This window comes from Oryx dammah, unplaced genomic scaffold, assembly GCF_014754425.2.
Source record: "Oryx dammah isolate SB20612 unplaced genomic scaffold, SCBI_Odam_1.1 HiC_scaffold_14, whole genome shotgun sequence".
NCBI classification, from domain to species: domain Eukaryota; kingdom Metazoa; phylum Chordata; class Mammalia; order Artiodactyla; family Bovidae; genus Oryx; species Oryx dammah.
The window spans coordinates 16,770,569-16,794,795 of NW_024070198.1; the positions used below are offsets into that span (position 1 = coordinate 16,770,569).

The 24,227-nt window shown below is 37.5% G+C and overlaps 1 protein-coding gene across 6 annotated transcripts in view; it reads left to right on the forward strand.

Annotated features, from left to right (window-relative positions):
• The first annotated feature begins 2,468 nt into the window (after nt 1-2,468).
• The window catches only part of ZNF518A (zinc finger protein 518A), a 28,307-nt gene continuing 6,548 nt past the window's right edge, over nt 2,469-24,227 (forward strand). The window contains exons 1-4 of one of the 6 annotated variants that reach the window (XM_040254631.1): nt 2,469-2,568; nt 5,024-5,153; nt 20,441-20,588; nt 23,967-24,090. The gene's annotated coding sequence lies outside the window, so the exon portion shown is untranslated. The other 5 variants (XM_040254628.1, XM_040254629.1, XM_040254630.1 and 2 more) reach the window with 5 other exon arrangements.

The following is a 24,227-nucleotide window of genomic DNA, read 5'->3' on the forward strand; positions in this document are numbered from 1 at the left end:
GTAATCTCTAGAATCCTTCCAGCTCTAAGCTTGTGATTTTAGGAAGCTGCAGCTTAAACTCTTGACAACTGTTTGAGATCATTAAATAGGATGTCACTCACAGACCTTAATGAAACTGCCAGGAGGCCACAGAAATTAGTCACATGATCTTCTGTAGTTGGCACCCTTCTGAAGCTGGGTGGGTAGGGTTACCAGCTAACTTCAAGAAATCTGAGAGCATATCCCACTAAGGGGAGAAAAGGAACACAAATGACTCCAGGAGGGGTCATGTCTTCATCATTAGTACAGTTTCTGGCACCTAGTAAATGTTCAAGGAAATATCTGCTGAATAAATATTAAGTAATAAACTTTGCAAAGGACATTTGGGAAGGATAATACTTGAAGCTCATGTTCAACTAACACTTGTTTGATAATTGAAGAGAGTAATCAACCTATAATTTTTTAACCAAGAAATGTGGGCACTTTAAGCTAGATCACCCAGGCTCTTGGTATCTTTATTTTTCCAATTCTGGTTGCACTAGATTTTTGTAGGTAGGAGTTTGGACTTGAATTGAGAGATCAGCAAAAAGGGAGACAGTCATTTTAAAGAGAATTTTTCTCTTTAAATTAATACCATTTATTTCTTTAATTGTGAATGTAGTAATTATTTGTATAATGCTTATCAAAGAATTACTAGAAGTGTGCTTACAAACGTTTTTGTAAGTGCATATATAACCTTGCTATCCCTAAAGTGAAATCGCTAGAGTGAAATGTAATTTCCACTATATATTAACTATCTTTGTGAGGTACAAAATATTCCAGAATCCTTTCTTAAGCTGTTTCAATATTCTCTATATTCTGTCTCACTCTTTTAACCATCGTCTTTCCTTCCTTTCTGTTTACTTACCTTTTTGTGTGCTAACCTTAACGTCCTAAAAAGAGGGCAAGAGTGGATGGTGGTTGTGTGATTCAGATGGAAGAAGAAAATACGGAAGAAACAAGTTTGGGATCGTATAAATACACAATCTAATTCTTTCACAACATGTACGTTTGCAAGGATTTTTAGGTGAATATATAATGCAAGAGTGAAGTTGTAATGTGCGTACTTCAGAAAAGAGGGGTGAACTTTTTAAATGTGAAAAACAAAAAGCAAAAATTACATCGAAACACAAAATAACTTCATCTTCCCAATTATCGTCTTTTTTGCTATTAGAAAAACCCTAGCTTCTCATTCTTCTGTGATGTGTGAGCATGTCTGACCTGTATGAAAATGAAGACGGGTGAGAGGAGAACGATGTTTAACACAAAATAAAATCCATGTTGTGAACATGTTCTTCATTCCATATTTGCATTCCTTTCTGTATCTATGGAAGACTTCTGTTTGTGTTTTATACAGGCATACCGGTAGAAGATATATAAACACACCGATTGTGTACTACCACTCATTTGCTTTTTCCAAGAGGAATCATGTAGACTAGTAGAGAGTGATAAGAAAAGTCCTTAAAGGCAAAGGGAGGATTCCACAGAATACATTTTTATTAAAGGACGGAGACAGTCTTGTGCTACGGTTACATGTCGATGTTTTCAAAAGCATACTCTAAGAGGATGAAGAATGTTTAAAATAAACATTTTAAAAGTTCTTTTTCTTTTCCAGTCATAAACAGCAAATGTACTTCCTAATAATGTATGGAACATAAAAGATAGGAAGCAAAAATTCGATCGTAGTATCACTTTTACTATTTAGGCATATCCCTCCGCTCGTCGGGTTATTATTATTATTATTGTCGTTTTTAAAAAGGCAGTTTCCGCCATAAAAACCTCCACCCCGTCCCGAGGAAAGTAATTTATGTAAAAAAGTGAGGTCAATTAATAGGCTTAATTTCAGAAATCCACTAAAGGACAGAAGAGCCCCTGGGGTAAACCTAGTCATATTAATTGACTTCTTTGTCCAGCCCTATGTGAAGGAAGGATTCCTTTGATGGGGATGAGAGGCTTCCTTGTTGAACGCTGGTTTTCAGATACCTTATTAAATATGTCATGTTTGGGGTTGACTATGTCTTCCAGAGCTGCTTGTGGCAGCTTCCTTCATTGACATGAGCTGCAATGGCTGCTACACCCTGCGTGCCAAAAGCAAAGGGTGGGGGAGACGCCATTTGCAAAGCCGGAAATGATTAAAATCTCAGGTTGAGACCATTCCCAGTAAGCAAAGGTTTGCCAAGAGCACAGTTCCTGCTTCTGGTGTCTTCTCTTAAGAGCACAGAGTGGACGTGTGTCTCTCACTCCATTGGCAGTAGGCTCTCCCCACCGCTTGGTAAGCCAGAGGGGGAGCGAGCCACTACTGTGGCAGGCACCCGGGAAGCGCGGTTAATTAGAAAGGTCAGCGGCAAGCCCAGCTCAGTGGCCTAGTCTCACCAGGGTGAGGGGCGGACCCTGCCGGCCTCCGTCCTCTTCCGCTCGACTCAGGTGCGGCGCGGATCCCTCCGCCGCAGTAAGCGCTCCCGGTAGCGCTCCGATCGGCTTTTCGGCAATACCCGGATGGAAGCATAATGGCCGCCATCAGGGACTCGCAGGCAATGGGGACCACGACAGGTATTCCCCGTGAGCGGGGCCGCTCAGGCCTGTTAGGATGCCGGGACTTGTAGAGAACCAGTCAGGGGGCAAAGGGCGAGTTTGTGGGGGCTGCAAAGTCCCCACGAACTCGCTCGGGGCTCCGCCTCTTGTGATAGGAAGCGTCTGTTAAATAGTCCCGGCCATTCAGCGCTTCCGCCTAACTTGTCGCAAAGTTTTTCTAGAGAAGTCAGTCCTTTGACTCGGCGCTCTTGCAGCCTGCCAGAGCTAATCTTCAGCGTTTTAGCCTGGGCTTGCTTTACGTCGGGGCTTTTTGAACTCCGCACTCTCCCACAGTCCAGGAGCTGGAGCGGGAACGCGGCTCAGTGTGCCTCCGCGCGCCCGAGGGGTAGCCGAGCCCCGGAGGAAGGGGCGGATCGGGCGCGGTGTTTGGGACGGAGCGGGGCGCGCGGCGCTCGAAGCACTTACTCGGCGCGTTCCGGGACTGGTGGAGACTGCATGGGTGCCCCTCAGACCGCACCCTTCGAGCTGTAGGTTCGCAGGCCCAAGGCAGCCCGACTCGACGGCTCACCATTGTGGGTTCAGTTTGTGGTCTTTGGAGATCTTTTTTTTTTCTTCCAGATATTCTCACCTCTCTGGCGCGCGTTCCCTTCTCCAGAGTTGGCCAAGGGCGCTCTTCCGTGCAGACCCCAACCACACCCAGTGGCAGATGGATTTCTTTGTAACTGGCTTTCTTACTCGTAGGGTCCATTTTGACTCTGTTCTTAACATAATGGTCCTCATTGTCAAGTAGACAGTCTTCTTAGAAGACTATGGTAATTGAAAATATATAAGGTGATTGTATATAAGGTAAATGTTATAACTCTTAAGTAGACCTATGAAGCAGATACGGTAGCTTTAAGGTTCTGAGTGCAAAAATTAAGGTTCAGTTTTTTTTAAGGTTTAAATTTGGGAGCATTTAGTGTTTGTGAGCTATTAGCGAAAACATTCGTTGGGTATGTTTGGCTATAAAAACTTAAAACTGTAGAAAAATAGATTAAGTCAATGTTTAAAGAATACATAATAATATTGAACTTTACACGGTTATCACAGTGATGAAACATGCCACCAAACTGTATATCAGGGTGAGAATTTTCTTAACTTTGAGCGTCTATGTTTTGGGCTTAGTGTATTGATAAAGTTGAATTGTTTTTCAAGCAGGAAGGGATCTGAATTCAGTGTATTCTAAAGTTTTTGTCTTCAAGTTGAACATTTAGTAACCACTTAAATTGATTCAATGAGATACCCTAACGTCTTTCAGAGTTTAACTGCAAAACAGTTGAAGTGGATTCATTATCTTTCAGCAAAACGGAATTTTCTTGAAATTCAATAAGACGTTGCCTTGTATTAACATTTTCAGGGGGTTAGCATTTCACGAGGATGATAAGCATAGTAGACCATGTTGATTTTTGTTAAAATTCTTGTAAATACAAGTTCCAGATTTAGAAAATTAATAAGAGTGTGGAGAAGGAGAAAATGTAGCTATCAAACCTGTTTTGCACGTCCAACTTTTTCTTAATTGTTGCCGTGGAAGTAAGTATAAATATCAGTTCAGAACGTTTTATGTCTTTTTAGGGAAGGATAAAAGGACAGCAACCAGAGTAAATATCTGCTTTACACATTGATAATATATGAGCTTTTAAATGCTTGAGATTTTTATCATCACACTTCAGATCCTCTCCTATCCTCTCTGGTAGCAGTAGCAGTATGGTGTATTGTGATCCCCAAAGTGTTTATATCTTGAAACATTCCAGACGGGATGTATTTTAGAATAAGTCTGCAATTTGACTTTGCTCTTTTAATTTACTTTTATTGTTTACTTTTCTGTTTGTAATTGTTCATGTTGAAGCATTGTGTGCTGTAGATCACCTAATACAACTTTTTTTTTTAGTGGTAAAAGACTTGGACCTTTCCCAGTTTCCTTCAGTTACGCTACTAAAAGTTTTTGGCAAAACACTATAAACAAAAGAAAAGACTTAAAGTTGAAAATTTTCTTAATTATCTTATCCCAGGTGTGTAGGCTATGAGTATTTCAGTTCTGTGTTGGGTATTGACTTCACGTGGTGAGCAATTTTCATGGACCTTAGAAATGAGAATTAAGAGGTAGCATTGTCATGGTAGGATATCTGGGTTGGAATCAGATCCAGATTCTAATTCTCGCTTTGTGAGTTGGGACAAGACATTTTCCCTGTCGTGTAATAAATGAAGATAATGAGGTTGATTTTAAGCTCCCTTCTAAGCTTTGAGTTTTGTGACTTTTGTAAATTTATGACATGTTATCACTGAATGTCAATGATAGGTTATTTAAGTGCAGAGATTTTTTTCCCCCAAGTTTATATACCTATGTTGACTATGAAGCCTAATTGAATCAAAAGCTTAAGAATATTTTATTGTGTTTTTGCAGTCAAAGTTTTAAAACTTTGGTCTTCATTTCCAGATATCATCTCTTCTTTTGATCACTGTTCCTGATTGTGGCTTTATCCAAGCATTAAATTGTGTGCCTTTTGTTCCTTGAAGAAAGAGGTATGGTGAAGATTGAAGTACTATAGTATACAATCTATTAAATAGTAAGTTATTAGACTGAATAGAATAATTATATGTTTTCCTAAGTTATAGTTTTGTTTTTGGCCTAAGTATAATATACACATGGGTTTTCATGTTAATGTAAGCAAAAAAGGTAGGTTTTTTCATAGTGGAAGTTTTAATATTTCATTAGAAATCTAAAGATGATTTAACTCTTATCATCCTTCTAAATGTAAAGATGACATTACAGGCTTCCTGGATAATGAATGATGGAGATAAATATGGTAGGAAGATGTTTTGAAGCTGTATAAATGGTCAGAAGAGTGTTTGTGTTTTGTTCTAGTAAGTGCAAAGTACTGCACCCAAAGAAAAATTATCTAATGTATATTTGTATTGTGATTAATGATACAACATTCTGAGTCAGAAAAGGGACACTATAGAGTTAAGGCTGGTTTCCTGGAAACAGTCATCTGAGTATCCTGGTATGGACAAAAAGAAGGAAAAATACCTACCAACAAATCCATGGTGATGTAAGGAACATTTTGCACTTAGTGGAAAATACTGTACCTTGTACAAAAACATGGCTTATCTATCTGTTGAAACACAGGTGTCTCTGCTGTTTTGTATTCAGTAGGTTCTGGGATATCACAGTATTACACAGTTCCCCACACCAGATGTATACCCATAACTATAACTCTGGTATAAATGATACCAGGTTATCATTTATATTCCTTTACCTGTGTCATTTCTTCTTATATGATATTTATTTGATCTCTTACCATTTGAGATTCACATGGATACTGTGCTGCTCCTGAGTAGAGAAAGTAAATACCGAGTGCCAAGAGTATTCTTTACTAGGTGTGAGCCAAACTACTCAGAAAAAGTAACACGATGAACAATGAGAGCTTCAAATATAATGAATAAGAAACTGCTGTATGGTGACTGACCAAAATGATTTGAGTTATTTGAACTTAAAAATTGTGAACAAAATCTGACTAAAATTTTAAGATTGTGATTGATATGATTGCTTGAAACAGATGTCGGAATGTTGGAATGCAGGGTCATGACTTGAAGCTTAGGAAAATTAAGTGGGTTTCACATGGGTCTCATTTCAAGAAGTACTAATAGCTGAAAACTTATATTGGCTCTTTGGAAAGTCAACTAGTTTCAAAATAATGGTAAAGTCATCACCAATTCCTAATTAATTGCTAGTTGTTGGAGATTATGGCTGGCAGAAGATGTGTGTGTGTGTATATATATATATATATATATATACATACATACACATATGTGTGTGTGCATGTATGTTGTTTCATCAGCTCAGTATCTCTTCATTTGGGAGTCATCTATTCCCTGTTACGAGTAGTTGGTGGCTTACCGTATCAGTCCATCTTACACCTCGGCCCAGTCATCCTTGTTGCAACAATGATTACCTGTTACTCAAGTAGAGCCAATCAAAATCCTTTGAAATTGATGTATGAATGCTTGGAAAAAGGTGATCCCTTTTCTCAAACATTGTTAATCTGGGAGGATGCTAGTGACTTTCTTTCCCACGTATATGAGAAGCCTATCTGTAGTAGGTGAAAGTGAAGCCATATAGAGATGGGAGATGGATGGAGATAGAGTACTACTTTTAGTGTCAGGAACCATGGTATCAGATATGTGTGGTTTTCTTTTGATTCTGTCTCTAGCTTGGTGTCCTTTCCAGTCCCTGGGGCCAAAATTCTGCATATAAATTAGTTTGAATTGGATTGTAGCAGAAAACCTCCTGGTGAATATATGGCCCTTAGGAATTTAAGATCTGTAACTTCAAGTTGGTCATTCATATCCATCCACAATTTGCCCTTTTCCTCTACCTTATAAGAGCTATCCTTTAGTCATACATGCATGCATTCATTCACTGTACATATATTTAGTCCTTTGTTCAACTTAGAAATATTTATTGAATACATAATAGTATGTACAAGTATGTGCACTTGCCTGTATAGGTGAGAATTATACATATTAGACTGAGTGGATGGTGGGCTTTCTGTAATACAGCACATTTTGATGTAATAGGTTACCTAGATCAACAAGCATGTGTTGAGAATAATCCATACTGTACTTAGGTTTTTAGAAATATATAAATATAAGAGGATGTCTTTGTCTTCAGAGTGCTTATAGTTCAGTTAGGGCATCCAGATTGATGTACGTGAAACATAACACAAACAGCTTAAAAGGATAAATGAACTCACAGTTTTATGGGTTGTAAGTCTGAGTTCTGATAGAAAGTTAGTGAGGGCAGGCCCAGTCTAGGAAAGTTTTTTGAAGCAGGTATAATTTCAAATGGATTTTGACTTCAGAATTGGGTTTTGATAGACATAAAGAGTAATTGAAGAACAGATGGAATGATTGAGGGCTGATCCGAGATGGGTAGGAGATTGGTTTGACAGGAACAGTTTGTATTTTGGGAAAATGAGAGATAATGGGAAATAAGGCTTGCTGTTTTAGGTAAACCTATATATGAGGTATTTGGAAAGCCAGGCAGAAATTTTGCTTCTTTTTACTGAAGTGGAGCTTTCTTTGAGTAAAATGCTTGTATTTCTTTCAGTGTGATGCCATTTTGTGATGCTAAGATATAAAATAAGTTTATTCAAGTGGGTGTACCTTTATTTGTCATGGAAAAGATCTTGTTGCTAATCCATCCATCTGCCTTGAAAATTAAAAAAGTAATGAACCTGAAATGCTGTTCTTTGTTTTTATGTGCAGCTAGTTTATTTCTTTTTACTGCCTCCTTTTTGAATGATGCCTTAGTACAGTGGCAAAACGTACCCCATCCCTAGAGATAAAGCTAGTTCAAAACGAATGTAGCATTAGTTATAAAAACATTTGAAAAGCGATAAGGAGTGAAATTAAAGTAATGTTTGATTACTCCAGATATTAGGAATGATGTATAGGTTAATGTGTCATTCTCATTAAATGCTGTTGTATTCTAGTATACCAGGGTTGGCCGACTTTGGCTGTAAATGACTAGGTGGTATATACGTTAGGATTTATGGGCCATACAGTTTCTGTTGCACCTGTCAGTTGTTGTGTAACACAAAGCAGCCATAGGCAATATGTAAATGAATGAATGTGGCTGTGTTCCAGTGAAACTTAATTTATAAAAACAGCCAGCAGGCCAGAACTGACTGTTGACTATAGTTTGCCAACCCCTGTCGTAGACTTAATGAGACATTTCATTCCACAACCTCTCACAATAACATCTACCCACCTGCTGACATCTTTTTCCTTCTCTCCAGTAACTGTAGATGAATTATCTTTATTCTTTTCTAAGTTCAACTCCCCCACTTGTTCACTAGATTACATTTCTTCTCACTTACTGAAGGACATTACTTTGTTCTTGTTCAGTTGCTCAGTTGTGTCCAACTCTTTGCTACCCCATGGACTGCAGCATGCCAGGCTTCTCTGTCTGTCACCGTCTCCTAAAGTTTGCGCAAACTCACGTCCATCGAGTCAGTGATACCATACAACTATCTCGTCCTCTGTCATCCCCTTCTCTTGCCTTCAGTCTTTCCCAGCAACAGGGTCTTTTTTAATAAGTCAGCTCTTTGTATCAGGTGGCCTAAGTATTGGAGCTTGAAGGACATTGCCACTGCATTTCATTTCTTTCTCTTTTCCATCAGTGATTTTAACAATTTTACTGGGTCATTTCTTATAAGCATGCAATCATACTATCATTTCTTTTACCTTTAAAAAACAAACAAATTCCCAACTCCTCTGTTTCTTCGTCCTTTGTTGTAAAATTCCTTGAAAGAGTTATCTGTACTACATCATTGCTTCTCTTAAATGAATCCCATTTTCTCTTAAATTAATACTTGTGAACCTTTCTCTATAACTCCACTTGAAACCATTCTAATCAGTGTCACCAGCACCCTTGACATAAAGTCCAGTGGTCAGTTCTCAGTGTTCATCTTATTTGACAGAGGTGATCGTTATGATTCTGGAACCAATTTCTTCAGTTTGCTTTGAGGGTACGAGTCTCGTAATTTACCTTCATTCTCACTGGTCTTTTCTTTCAGTCATATCAGCTCGTCTCTTTTTCCTCTAAATGTTACAACATCTCAAGGCTCGGGCCTTGGACTTCTTTCTTTTTTTACTTATCCTTTGGTGATTTCATCCAGTTCTACCTATAAAAATAACACACACATGCACATTATACAGACACACTAATAATTCTCCCAATTTTATCTTAGACCTAGAGCTCTGTATTCAGTTATACATCCCATGTTTCCCCTTGGATGTCAACTAGATATCAGATTCTACATGGCCAAGACCAAACTCTTGATATACTTTCCGAACCTACCACCCTCACCCTGTCTCTTCTTAGTAAATAACAACTCATTTCTTCCAGTTGGTGAGGTCAGAACTTTCAGAGTTACCCTTGATGTGTTTCTTTCTCTCGTGAACCAAATTTAGTCTGTTAGCAAATCCTGTAGTCTCAGTCTTCAAAGTATGTTCAAAATCTGACCATTGCATCATTGTCTTTACCAAGTTACCATCTCTTACCTGGGTAGTTGTAGTATAATAATCTCCAAAGTGATCTCCTTGCTTCTGTTTTTGTGTGTATGCTAAGTCACTTCAGTCATGTCCAACTCCATGTGACTGCAGCCTGCCAGGCTCCTCTGTCCATGAGATTCTCCAGGCCAAAGTACTGGAGTGGGTTGCCATTTCCTCCTCCAGGGGATCTTCCTGACCCAGGGATCAAACCTGCTTCTCTTACGTCTATCTGCCTTGGCAGGCAAGTTCTTTACTGGTAGAACTACCTGAGAAGCTTCTGTTTTTAAACTCCTTCTCAAATACCATGTTCTTAACATAGCAGCCAGAGTGATTTTTTTAAAAAACAACTTAGCTCATGTTACTTCTCTTCCCAAAATGCAGCTTTCTTCATGGTTTCTTTGACCTCATCTTCCTCTGGTTGCTTTCCCTGTGGTGCTTTCTGTTCCCATCGTACTGACTGTCTTCTTGCTATTCCCTGAACGTGTTAGGCATGCTGCATACTCAGAATGTTGGCACTTACTCTTTCTTTTTTAGAATGCTGTCTGCTTCAACTCCTTAAGATCTTAGCTCAAATAAGACCTTTTCAAGTGAGGTCTCCCTGACTTTGTATTTAAAATTGGAATTCTCTGGTTGCGCCTCTCCTTCCCTGCTTTATTTTTCTCCACAGCACTTGTCACCTTTGGCTGTATTATATGATTTACCTACATTGTTTATTATCTAAATAATCAGAGTGTTAGCTCCATGAGGGGAGGGGTTTTTGTCTGTTTCATTCACTGCTGTATTCCCAGTGTTTAGAACAAAGACTGGCACATATTTGGTACTAGCTGCAAGCCCAGCACTATACCAGATGCTGGCCATATGGCCAAAAACCTGATAGATATAGTCCATATACTTATATAGCACTTATTCCAGTGGTGGAGACAGATGGGAAATAAATTCACAAATACATAAAATATTTCCAGAGGGGAAAATGTGATAGAAAAATAAATATGAGGGGCTAAAAGAGAAAACAGTTTTTTTGTTTGTTTGAGGAAGGAATGGCTTATAGGTTGAGGAATGCCTCTCTGAGATGATGACATTTGAACTGCCTAAAAAATAAGAGGAATCTACTCATTTGAGGAATGGAAGAGAGAATGTTTCAAGCAGGGAGTAGCAGGTGCAGAGAAAGGCCTGAGATAAGAAAGATAGGAGAGAAGTATTTGAGAAACTGAGAGACTCTATATATGGTGGCTTGTGCTGTGTGCTTAGTCGCTCAGTCATGTCCAGCTCTTTGTGAATCCATGGACTGTAACCTGCCAGGCTCCTGTCCATGAGAATTCTCCGGGCAAGGATACTGGAATGGCTTGCCATGCTCTCCTCCAGGGGATCTTCCCAATCCAGGGATTGAACCCAGGTCTTCCACATTGCAGGTGGATTCTTTACCATCTGAGCCACTAGGGAAGCCCTGGAGTATATTTACAGATGGGGAGAGTGGTGTGAGATGAAGTTGAAGACAGGTCCAGGACCATATGTCACTGTTCCTTGCAGGCCTTGGCTGAGAGATTGTATTTTAGTTGCTAAGTGCTTTGGGAAGCCCCTAAGGAATTTTAAGTGGAGAACACCGTGATCTATTTTATATTAAGATCACTTTTGCTCCATTGTGGAGAATGGATTCAGAGAAGGGTGATGGGCAAGGGGCAAGCATGAATGCCAGTTAGGAAGACTATCATTTTAATCCAAGTTAGAGATGACAGTGGGCTAAGATGATGCCAGTGGGGATGGAGAGAAGAAAATAATAAACGAATTAGAATGTGTTACCCAGTCTTGTTACACAGTCCTGTGTACCCAGTCTTCTTGGGTTTTGTGAGGGATAAATCTGAAATAGAACTTGCCTTTAAGAAGCTTATAAGTTTTCTTGGGAGGTAAAACTTGTAAAAGGAAATGATGTAACTATAAAACAGTTTGTAGTAAAATGATGCACAGTGGCTGTCCTTTAAATGGATATTCAGAGAAGGGAGAGATCAGTGTGTGTTGCAGAAGATTTCATGTCTGCGTAGAAACTAGAATTAGAAAAGAAGTTTGACCAGAGTTGAGTGAAGAGGCAGAGAAGTGGATGATAAGCCTGGTGAAAGGAAATAGTATGAACATAAAGTAAAGAAAAGTAGATATGTAGGGGGGCAGAAAGTATCATATATATTGGGCTGTGTGTGTATGTGTGTGTATTCAGTGAACAGTTGTAGTTTCAGAGAGTAATAAGATTCATCTGAACCAGAAACTGCTTCTGTGTTTTAATTTTTGTTTTAAAGTCCTTCATTGTATACCAGTGTACCCAGCCTACCTTAGTGGTATGTGGCTCATACGTACACTAGCATTTTTAGTATTTCTGTATCTGTACTTGATCACATTTGCATACTTAACCTTTTTTTCTTTTCTCTTTTTTTGTGTTTAAGATGGTCATTAGGCCACAGTGATTTGAAGGGAACCAATTTCAATATAAATTTCTATATAATTTAATCTTTTACTTTTTTAAAATATGATAGGCATTAGCTTCTGGGGTAAACTTTTGATAGACTTTAAACAGCTACAAAAAGAGTAAGCCCAAAATGTTCTAAGTCATGAAAAGATAATAGTTATTATTTTGAAGACACTAAAATAGATCCTGCTTTGAAAATAAGAGTTTTAGTTTTTTTGTGTGTTCTTTACTTTTTTCAGTAAGCTCTTCCTGCTGCATGCTCTTGGTTCTCTCTAGTTGCATATTTATATGACCATTCTGCACTCGGTTATCTCTGCAGAAAAAAATTCAATTAAGTCAAGAAATATAATAGTTTTAAAAAATAATGACTAGTTAATTTTCCTAACTGTGTAATGTGACAAGTTACAGAGCTACATGCTGAGTCACAAATAGGGTCAGTTAAACTCAAGAGGTTTTTAGTTCTTTGTTTAATGTTTAAGCAACTGGAATGTTGTAAGTAGCCCATAGATTCTTCCTTTTTAATACGTTTACACTAAAACTGAACACTGTAGAATGTCTTTGCTTTTTAATCTGTTATAGAAAATAAAACTCTCTAGGAATGGGTCTTTTGATTCACTGTAAGTTTTTATCCTTGGCATTTTACTTTGGGAATCATCTTTTTAAAAGTTTCTCTGTACCTACTGTGTGATTCCTAATGTATGCTAACACTGCCAGTTCTCTGGTTCCTCTCTTTTATTTGGATTGTCACTTAGTTCTCTTAGTTTTCTCCCTTCTGTTTTTACTCTCTTCCTCGAATATATCTTGCTTTCTGTTTTCTAGTAGCATTCTATACTATTTCTAAAATACTGCTTTTGTAACTCTGCTTGTGAACTGACAAGAATGGATCCTTGTCACCTTTCATCTCAAGTTCAGGTTTGTCCTCTGCGGTCCTCTTAATTCATCTTCCCATTTTCTCTATAATCTAGATTTCACAGTTCTTGCAGTGTTTCTTTTTTTGTTTTTCTGAACTCGATAACTGTTGCTCTTTTCTTACATGTTTAAGCCCCAGTACTCTCTAAAGGATTGTTATAAAATCTACCTTTCTGTGAAGTAGATACAGCCAACATTGATCTGTTAACTTAAAGTCTTAAGAACCTTTGGTTATAAGTAATACCTAGGAGCTTAAGTTAGTTTACACTAGTGTCAGCTGAAAAGTGAAAGTCGCTCAGTCATGTCCGACTCCTTCCGACCCCATGGGCCCATGGAATTCTCCAGTCCAGGATAGAGTAGAGTGGGTAGCTGTTCCCTTCTCCAGGGGATCTTCCCAACCCAGGGATTGAACCCAGGTCTCCTGCGTTGCTGGTGGTTTCTTTACCAGTTGAGCCACAAGGGAAGCCTGCCAGCTGAAAAGGGGGGATGATATTGGGGTTGACCAAAATATTTGTTCAGGTTTTCCCAGAACATCTTACCGAAAAACCCAAATGAACTTGTTGGCCAACACAATATTGAAAGTGAAAGTGAAGTCGTCTCTGACTCTTTGCGACCCCGTGAATTGTAGCCTACCAGGATCCTCAGTCCATGGGATTTTCCAGGCAAGAATACTGGAGTGGGTTGCCATTTCCTTCTCCAAGGGATCTTCCCGACCCAGGGGTCTAATCCAGGTCTCCCAGATTGTAGGAAGACGCTTTACCATCTGAGCTACCAGGGAAGCCCATTTCCTAGAATTCAAGGGCAGGAATTTGGGCTGCTGCTGCTAAGTCACTTCAGTTGTGTCCAACTCTGTGCAATGCCATAGATGGCAGCCCACCAGGCTTCCCTCGTCCCTGGGATTCTCCAGGTAAGAACACTGGAATGGGTTGCCATTGCCTTCTTCAATGCATGAAAATGAAAAGTGAAAGTGAAGTCGCTCAGTCGTGCCCGACTCTTAGCAACCCCATGGACTGCAGCCTACCAGGATCCTCTATCCATGGGGTTTTCCAAGCAAAAGAGTACTGAAGTGGGGTGGGAAAATGGGCAGTTCAGTTTAGTTCAGTTCAGTCACTCAGTCGTGTCTGACTCTTTGCGACCCCATGAATCGCAGCACGCCAGGCCTCCCTGTCCATCACCATCTCCCGGAGTTCACTCAAACTCAAGTCCATCGAGTCGGTGATGCCATCCAGCCATCTCATCCTCTGTCATCCTCTTCTCCTCCTGCCCCCAACCCCTCCCAGCATCAGAGTGTTCCAATGAGTCAGCTCTTCGCATGAGGTGGCCAAAGGACTGGAGTTTCAGCTTTAGCATCATTCCTTCCAAAGAACACCCAGGACTGATCTCCTTCAGAATGGACTGGTTGGATCTCCTTGCAGTCCAAGGGACTCTCAAGAGTCTTCTCCAACACCACAGTTCAAAAGCATCAATTCTTTGGCACTCGGCTTTCTTCACAGTCCAACTCTCATATCCATACATGACCATTGGAAAAACCATGGCCTTGACTAAATGGACCTTTGTTGGCAAAGTAATGTCTCTGCTTTTCAATATGCTATCTAGGTTGGTCTAACTTTTCTTCCAAGGAGTAAGCGTCTTTTAATTTCATGGCTGCAGTCACCATCTGCAGTGATTATGGAGTCCAAAAAGATAAAATCTGACACTGGTTCCACTGTTTCCCATCTGCTGCTGCTAAGTCACTTCATTTGTGTCCGACTCTGCGACCCTGTAGATGGCAGCCCACCAGTCTCCACCGTCCCTGGGATTCTCCAGGCAAGAACACTGGAGTGGGTTGCCATTTCCTTCTCCAATACATGAAAGTGAAAGTGAACTTTCAGTTGTGTCCAACTCTGCGACCCCATGGACTGTAGCCTACCAGGCTCCTCTGTCCATGGGATTTTCCAGGCGAGAGTACTGGAGTGGATGATGGGACTGGATGCCATGATCTTCGTTTTCTGAATGATGAGCTTTAAGCCAACTTTTTCCACTCTCCACTTCACTTTCATCAAGAGGCTTTTTAGTTCCTCTTCACTTTCTGCCATAAGGGTGGTGTCATCTGCATATCTGAGGTTATTGATATTTCTCCCAGCAATCTTTTTTTTTCCCCCTGGCAATCTTGATTCAAGCTTATGCTTCCTCCAGCCCAGTGTTTCTCATGATGTACTCTGCATATAAGTTAAATAAGCAGGGTGACAATATACAGCCTTGACGTACTCCTTTCCCTATTTGGAACCAGTCTGTTGTTCCATGTCCAGTTCGAACTGTTGCTTCCTGACTTGCATACAGGTTTCTCAAGAGGCAGGTCAGGTGGTCTGGTATTCCCATCTCTTGAAGAATTTTCCACAGTTTCTTGTGATCCACAGTCAATGGCTTTGGTATAGTCAATAAAGCAGAAATCGATGTTTTTCTTAAACTTTCTTGCTTTTTCGATGATCCAGTGGATGTTGGCAATTTGATCTCTGGTTTTCTGCCTTTTCTAAAACCAGCTTGAACATGCTGAAGTTCACAGTTCACATATTGCTGAAGCCTGGCTTGGAGAATTTTGAGCATTACTTTACTAGCGTGTGAGATGAGTGCAATTATGTGGTAGTTTGAGCATTCTTTGGCATTGCCTTTCTTTTGGATTGGAATGAAAACTGACCTTTTCCAGTCCTGTGGCCACTGCTGAGTTTTCCAAATTTGCTGACTTATTGAGTGCAGCACTTTCAGAGCATCATCTTTCAGGATTTGAAATAGTGCAACTGGAATTCCATCACCTCCACTAGCTTTGTTCTTAGTGATGCTTTCTAAGGCCCACTTGACTTCACATTCCAGGATGTCTGGCTCTAGGTGAGTGATCACATCATTGTAGTTATCTGGGTCACTAAGATCTTTTTTGTATAGTTCTTCTGTGTATTGTTGCCACCTCTTAACATTTTCTGCTTCGTTGGGTCTTTCTGTGTCTGTCCTTTATTGTGCCCGTCTTTGCATGAGATGTTCCCTTGGTATCTTCTTGAAGAGATCTCTAGTCTTTCCCATTCTGTTCTTTTCCTCTATTTCTTTGCATTGATCACTGAGGAAGGCTTTCTTATCTCTCCTTGCTATTCTTTGGAACTCTGCATTCAAATGGGTGTATCTTTCCTTTTCTCCTTTGCCTATAGCTTTTCTTTTCTTAGCTATTTGTAAGGCCTCCCCAGACAGCCATTTTGCTTTTTTGCATTTCTTTTCCATGGGGATGGTCTTGATCTCTGTCACCTGTACAGTGTCACGAACCTCATTCCATAGTTCATCAGGCACTCTATCAGATCTAGTCCCTTAAATCTATTTCTCACTTCCACTGTATAATCATAAGGGATTTGACTTAGGTCATACCTGAATGGTCTAGCGGTTTTCCCTACTTTCTTCAATTTAAGTCTCAATTTGGCAATAAGGAGCTCATGATCTGAGCCACAGTCCGCTCCCGGTCTTGGGAATATGGGCAAGTCTCAGTAAAAACTTGTAGTGATATTACTCTCTAGGTTTTAGTCAAGGTTCTTAGGAGATCTGATGATTACTTTCCTTTTGTTTTGGTTTGTTTTGTTTTTTAGTTTTTGTTTTGTTTTATCTTGTTTTGCTTTGCTCTGCTGTCATTCCTTAAAAAAATTTTTTTAATCTGTTATCATTAGCTTAAAGGGTATCTTTACTATAGACTTCTTTGTTTACAAACATGTACTCATAGGATCTTTTCTTCTGATGTAAAAATGAGGATCTTCCCTTTTAATTTAAAAATATATTAAATGCCTTAATCTGCAACTTTCTTTTTTGAAAACTAAAAAAATTTCACAAGTCAATTCAATACATACACCTCATTCTTTATGTTGTTTTCATGTGGATATTCCATAATTTACTTAATCATTTTCCTATTCATGGACATTTAAGTGCTTAAGATAGGTATTTAAGATACATATCTATATGTTTTGCTTTTATTTCTGTAGGATAGATTGTTAAAAGTAAATTTCTGGGGGAGTATATATTTAAAATGTGAAGGAAGTTGATTTTTTTCAAGGAAAACATAAACTGCCAAAAGTGATTCAAGCAGTAGAAAACTCAAAGATTCCAGAAACCAGGGAAGAACTTGCAAAGATTGTAATGTCTAAAATGTAAAGATGTCCCAGGCCCATATGGTATATTTGCACAGTCTATGTAATTTTAAAGAGTGGGCATGTCTCATGTTTAGTGAACTATTCCAGAGCAGATGAAATGATAGAAGGTATCCTCACTGATTTTACAAATTCTCCATACCAAATCAAAACTTAATGAGAGGACTAAAAAAGAAAATAAAAATAGATAAAGTTTTGTCAGATCAAAACCAGTGCTTTATTAAAGAATAATATTAAAGAATAATAACTAATGCAAAAACAGTTCAACATTATACTTATTTATTTCTTTGTACAGTATATAGAAAAAAATCAAATTTAGATTGATGTTATAATTTTTATTCTTTTAACAGTATACCTAGATCAGGAATCATATTATTAACTAAATACCACTTGTTTTCTATATAAAATACATACAACTTTTTTTGTATAACAACAGTGCATATATAACTGCTATTTTGGTGGTGCCAGTATTTTAGATAACTTTATGGCTCTCAAATTAATTGTTAAAAGAAATTTCTTAGCATGAATTTATGAAGAACAGTGACTGTCTGATAGCATAGTTCTTCATTGTCTGAGTATTGCATTTGCCGTTAGTTTTGTACCTGTTAACAGTCTTTTCTGAAGTGATGTGATCGGGCACTTCTGTGCTGATAAGAGGAGTGTGTTGAATATACCTGTTTGGTTTTAACTTCTTGTCCACCTTTAGTGTCAACATTCTTCAGTTTTTTTATTGGCGTCATGTTTACTATTTTGAGTTTGTTCAGGAAAACTTAGTTCATTTACCTCAAACTCACTTGCTATGAGAATTCCAAAAATTTCATGGATTCATGCTGCTTTTTCTTTAAGTTTCATAATAGTGTGATTCTTGTTACTGCAAATGTTAGGCTGTTTGTTTGTGCTATGATAAGGAAGTATGCCAGTGTGGAGGCCATAGTAATCCAAGAACATTTTAAGAAACACTGACCCAAGGGATAACCAGTGATCACTATAAATGTATTTTATGTATATATTCTTGACTACTAAGAGTTTTTAGGGTTCCATGTGTCTGTTTATTCATCTCTTCTCTACCATCTATTAACAGTTGAACAAATTAAATCCTGATATGGCTACTGTTTTGATTATTTTTTTCACTTAATGTGTCTTCCCTATTACTAAGTGTGGGTTTACAGTGTTGTTTTAAAAATTGAAGAATATTCCATTGAATAGAAATACCATTATTTATTTATTGGTAGGCTTTTAATTATTTTTAATGTTGTGACTTTGTAAACAGTGCTCCCATGAACATCTGATTATTACTTTTAGGATAGATTTCTAGGGGTGAATCAGAAGTTAAAGTACTTTCTCCCCAGGCATATATGTAGATGTAGATATATTTTGTTTATATTATATGAAATTATAATGTTTATAATACATATATTTTGCAAACTGTTTTTATGAAAGTTCTGTCAGATTATTCCTATCGTTAGTATATCATAGTATGTCTCTTACCAGAAAATAAAATTGTAAAAAGAAAGCATACAAACAAGTTCAAATTTTTATTGTTGGATTCAACAGACAAACTTAACACTGTAAAATTGCTGTTTTAGTTTCTAAATGCTTATTATCAGTTTCTGTACAAATATTGTAATGGACTGGTGACAAATGGCTCTTGTATTATCAGCAGACCACATTTTTAGTAGCAGTGTTTTAACCCTGTTTTAACTGGGGCATGGGATGGGGTTTGTGTCTCATATGTGTATGGTCATTTAATCCTCTAGCTTTTGGTGTGGTGCCCCATTTCTCAGCTGTGCTGGTATCCTGTATATCAGAAATTCTGTTACTTTTCCACAGAGAATACCTGTGACTTCTGTGGTGGGGGAATAACAGTAACCTAGCATGATGGAGTGGGGAAGAGAATCTTAGTATCCAACCACAACTCAAGCAGCTTCTCCAGATTTCTGTTTTAGCTTCCTCTTCCTCTTCCTTCCCATCTCAGAGTTACTTGGTGCTGCCAGTTCCTAAGTCTTTTGAAGATTCAGAGTATAAAATGGGTTAGCTCTTAGTTTACCCCTCTGTCTGCCTGATTGTGTAAGGTCATTTACTATCTACTTACCTGCTTTCCAGTATCTAGAATTTTGTTGTTATTGTCACTTCTTCTGTTTCCCATTGTTATTTTTTAAGGGCTTCTTAAATATTTGTCATTTTTCTTAACTGTATTTACAAAAAAATTATACTTCTCTTTTGTAGATGTTACACTTGACAGATACTTCTGTATCACAATATTTATTTATAGTTATTTTTTCTGACTAAATTTGATTTTTGCTGAAGTATTAATATTTACTTAAAACTTCTTTCTAGAAAAAGTACATATATAGTGTATTCTCTGAATCTTCCCATATCTGAAATTGTGTTTTTCTCCCATATGTGAGAGTTTTCCTGGGTATAGAATTAATTCTTGAATTAATTATTTTCCCTAGAACTCTAAAACTGTTACTTCATTGTCTTCTAGCATTTAGAATTGCGAGTAAAATGTCTGGTTAATATTGTTGTCTGCTTTAGTTGGTGTTGGGAATATCTTTTTAAAAAACTCCCTATCCACCTTTTTTTGGTAAAATTTTATTTTTACCCTTTAAACTGAAACATTTTACTAGAATAAGTTTAGATATTGAGTTTTATTTTCTTATACACTAAAAATCTTGCCTGGCATTTGGGGAGCCTTTGATTTTAAAAATTCAAGGCTTTTTTTAAAAAAAGAAAGCAATAACTCAGATTTTTTCCTCTTGTTTTCAAAACCATTATTTCTCCCCCATCTACTTTGTTCTTTTTCCTGACAGTACTTTTGTTGTTGTGTTGTTGTTTTTTTCCCCTCAGTATCCTAGCTCAGGTCTTACTGAGATTGCCAATCATTATTTTATTTTTTGGGTAAAACTTTCTCCTTTTTCCTGCAGTAACTTTAACTGTAATTTTGTTTCTCATGCTGGATGAGAGAATAGATGAGGTTTCTCTGAGTGTTTCAATCATTTTCCCTTTTTTGAGCTGCTGCATCCAGTGATGTTTCTACCGGCTATCTTTTTTGATGTCATCGGGAGCTGAGATGTATTGTTGGAGAATAAACCAAGATTTTCTTAGTGTTTTGGTTAGACAGAGTTGGGAAAGTTAACATAATTTTTTCTGACAGCTTAGAGATACTAATTGACTTACAAGTAGAAAGAGCAGCACTTTTAAACAGAACAAGATGGTCATGGGTTTAGGAAGATTATTTTTATTCAGAAATGATGCCTCTTTACATCTCTCCTGACAGCTGGTGCTAGCAACTCTCAATCCCGTCTCGTCTCTGGACCCAGCTCAAAGCTCTGGATTTGTTCTCTTCCCATACCTGAGCTGGAGCCTTCTGTCACCTCAGAGTGCTTCATGCAGTCTTCCTCTCAAGCCCTCACTTCTCTCCCAAGGTATGTATAGGAGAGGGAGTGGCTGGAATCAATACTTCTCTACTTAGGACATGATGGACACTTAACTGCATGTTGGTTGAATGAATGTCCTTCATTCAACCAGGGAAGTGTGCTTCCTGTTTGAAAGTGGTGCTATAAAAGGGTTGCTATATCAGCATTTGTTTTCATTCTTCTCTCTCTGGACCTTCCTTAACCTTCCAAACACCTTGTGGCATCTGTATGGAATATATTTTAGATTCTTGACATTTTATAGAACCTTTAAAATTATGTTTTTTAGTTTATATTTAGCAGTTGGGAGAGGAAGACCATCAAATGGCTTGAGTTGCCATCTTGATGCAGCAAACACTCTGGGTTACTTTTTAAAGGGCCAGTCATACTTTAAACAAATAGTATTATTTTAAGGCTTGAGAAGATGTTGGTCATCTTATGAGATAATAATACATATATAGAAGGCAGTAATTTAAATAAGGGATTTAAAGTCAGTAATTCTTGTTAGTAAGATAGAGAGTGGTCTGTAGTGAAAGAGTATTAGCTGGTAGGTTGAAAGATTAAACTTATAATAAAATTTCTTTCCTTTTTTAAAAAATGGAACACATTTTTTCCCCATAGGTAGCAATCCTCAAAATATTTGGTACCAGGTGTTGTGTTTGATTGCTTTCACAGAAAACAGGTTGAATATAGTTGAAGACAAAAGAGATTCTCCAAACTTAAAATTTGAAGGCAAATAAACCCCAAGATACATAAAATACTAATCTCTATTGGTGCCTATACATGTCATATATTAAATACAAAAAATAATCGCATTCAACATTATTAGCAGTTATCATATTTAAGTAAAAGCTAAATGGATTTCTTAATAAGGTGGTTCCTTTTTTCAGTGTTGTTTTTTCTGTGAGGAAAGGACTTGCACTCTAATGGGTGAACTATGTGACATCTGTTTTGGCTGCCATGCATCCTATTTATTTTCTGCTTTAAGATTTTTCTATTTTATTGCTGGATGGTCAGCTCTGAATAAGCCAAGTATTAACATAAGTATATGCTCCACCTCATCCTTTAGATTATAAGCTGCAGTTAAGGGTGGTGACCATGTTTCTAGAATCTCTCAGTAGCACTCATCAAAATGTATCACATTTATAGTAGATTTTTTTTTTAGTATTAGTTGATTGAATTATTTAAATCATATACTTGTTGTCAACCTTTGGGATATGTGTTTTCATGAGAAAAATTTTAAATTATATAGATATTTTGAAATGAAGTTGATGATATTTAGAAATTTTATCAAAATATGTATTTTTTAGCATTACATATAAATTTTTGGACATGTAACATATACTATAAGAAGAAATTTGCCTTTTGTAATGAAACCTGTGATGCAGACTCCTCTTGATTATATATAGAAATAGAAAAGCCTGCGTATTGATAGTCTGGAATGACCACAAAATGCTATTCTGGCAAATGTGGAAGACTCATTACTCAGTGTGCTTAAGAAGTTTCACATATTTGAGCCCCATGCTCAGAGTCTGGTATAGTGAAAACACCATAGTTTAAAAAAAAAAAAAAAAAACACCATAGTTGATTATGATGCTTGTCACTGTTGAGAATGTGACACTCTGTAGAGAATTTTCTTAGTTGTTGTGAAGTATCCACAAGGTTATCACTGAACTTTTTTCTAGTCCTTTATTATTTTTCTCACTTTTAAAGAAAAAGTTTTACGTTTAGCTTTAAATAATATAGTAAAAAACTTCACATTTTTTACTGTATTAGGAATAATATGTTAAAGAAAAATTTCAGGAAACTTAAACACTTCTAATAAATTCATTTTCAGGTTAGTATATATATATATATATTTTTAAAATACTGAAGGTGTTCTTTTAGACACAACCAAATTTTTAAGTTTGAGAAATATTCAAAGGGCCTCTTAATAGTAATGTAATGTAACTTTTAACTATATTCCCTCAGTGAAGGATTTTTAAAACAGTGAAAAGTTACTTAGTTACTAGTTACCTAGTTACTTAGATTAATTGGAATTCAGAGGTGAGACCTTTGGATAGACATTATGGATGAAGCTTATTGTGATTTATACTTTAGTTTTTTAGTTTATCTAATTATTAGTTACATACATATTTAAGAACATGAAAGTAAGAAGATATTTCTTGTAATACACCATTTGATATTTTTGCTACTGAACCTTTGGTGCTCAGATTCCATTTCAGCAATATATTGTCGTATCTATTTGTTTATTTTTTGGCTGTGTCATGGAACATATGGGATCCTAGTTCCCTGACAAGGGATTGAACCCACACCCTCTACATCAAAAACTTGGAGTTTTAACCACTGAACCACTGAACATCTTTTTAATTCTACAGTTTTTTTGTCCTCTGCACCTTGTCATAATGTCTCATACATGGTAAGTACATACAGTAATGGTGGTAGCTACAGTTTATATGGTACCTTACAGGATGCTGTTACATAGTTAGGGGTAATTTTCTTTCTTCTTCTTTTTTTTTTTTTTCATTTTATAGGTGAAGAAACTAAAACATAAGAGATTGAGATTTGCTTAGAGTAATGCAAACCAGTAATTGTTTAAATTAATGGAGGCAGATGGTAATGAGTACATTCCAAAATGCCAAGGACTTTCCTTGCTGCCATCTGCCTTAGTTCTAGGGATAAAAAAAGAAAAAGCCAAAATGGTAGGGAACCAGAAAGGTAGTAAGTAGATTTAGAAGGCAGTGGCAACCCACACCAGTACTCTTGCCTGGAAAATCCCATGGACGGAGGAGCCTGGTAGGCTATGGTCTATGGGGTCGCTGAGAGTCGGACAGGACTGAGCAACTTTACTTTCACTTTTCACTTTCATGCATTGGAGAAGGAGATGGCAACCCACTCCAGTGTTCTTGCCTGGAGAATCCCAGGGACGGAGGAGCCTGGTGGGCTGCCGTCTATAGGGTCGCACAGAGTCGGACACGACTGAAGCGACTTAGCAGTAGCAGCAGCAGGGAAATGTACTCCTTTTAATGTCTTCTTTTTTTAACCAGTTAGTCATGATAACTTGAGAGGGTAGATAATATCTTTTTGTTATTGTTGTTGTTAGATGAGGGAAACTTTTATTTTAAACATAAATTATCCCTGAGGCACTAGGGAAGTTGAAAATCCACAGAGAAGTCTTGAAATTCTCACAATGTAATAGCTATAGGGTCAACTAAGTAATTGAGAAAGTTAATGGTATATGTGTGTAATTGGAACCATGTGTGTAAGTGGAACTTGAGCTTATAGGGCTCTCTTATTGAGATTTTTAAAAAATTGTTTAAAAACTATAGTGTCAAGTTAATATAAAATCTTAGAGCTTAAAGGTGTTTATCCAATTGTGGTTTTCTTTAGATGAGAAAACTGAGGTGCAGAGAAGTCAAACCTTACCCAGTGTCACAGAGCAGAGCTGAAAGTAAAGCTTGTATTTCCTGAGGTCCAGATTAGTAGTATTTCTACTTCAGACTATTACTTTTTGGTAAGCTACTCTTAAATTACTTAACGGGTCTTTTATATCTTTTATTTGTTTGATCAGCATTCTTGCTTTGTGTCAAAATGAACTTTAAAATGAATTTTACTGATACTTCTGTGATGAAAATTTCAGTTCTTTGTTTA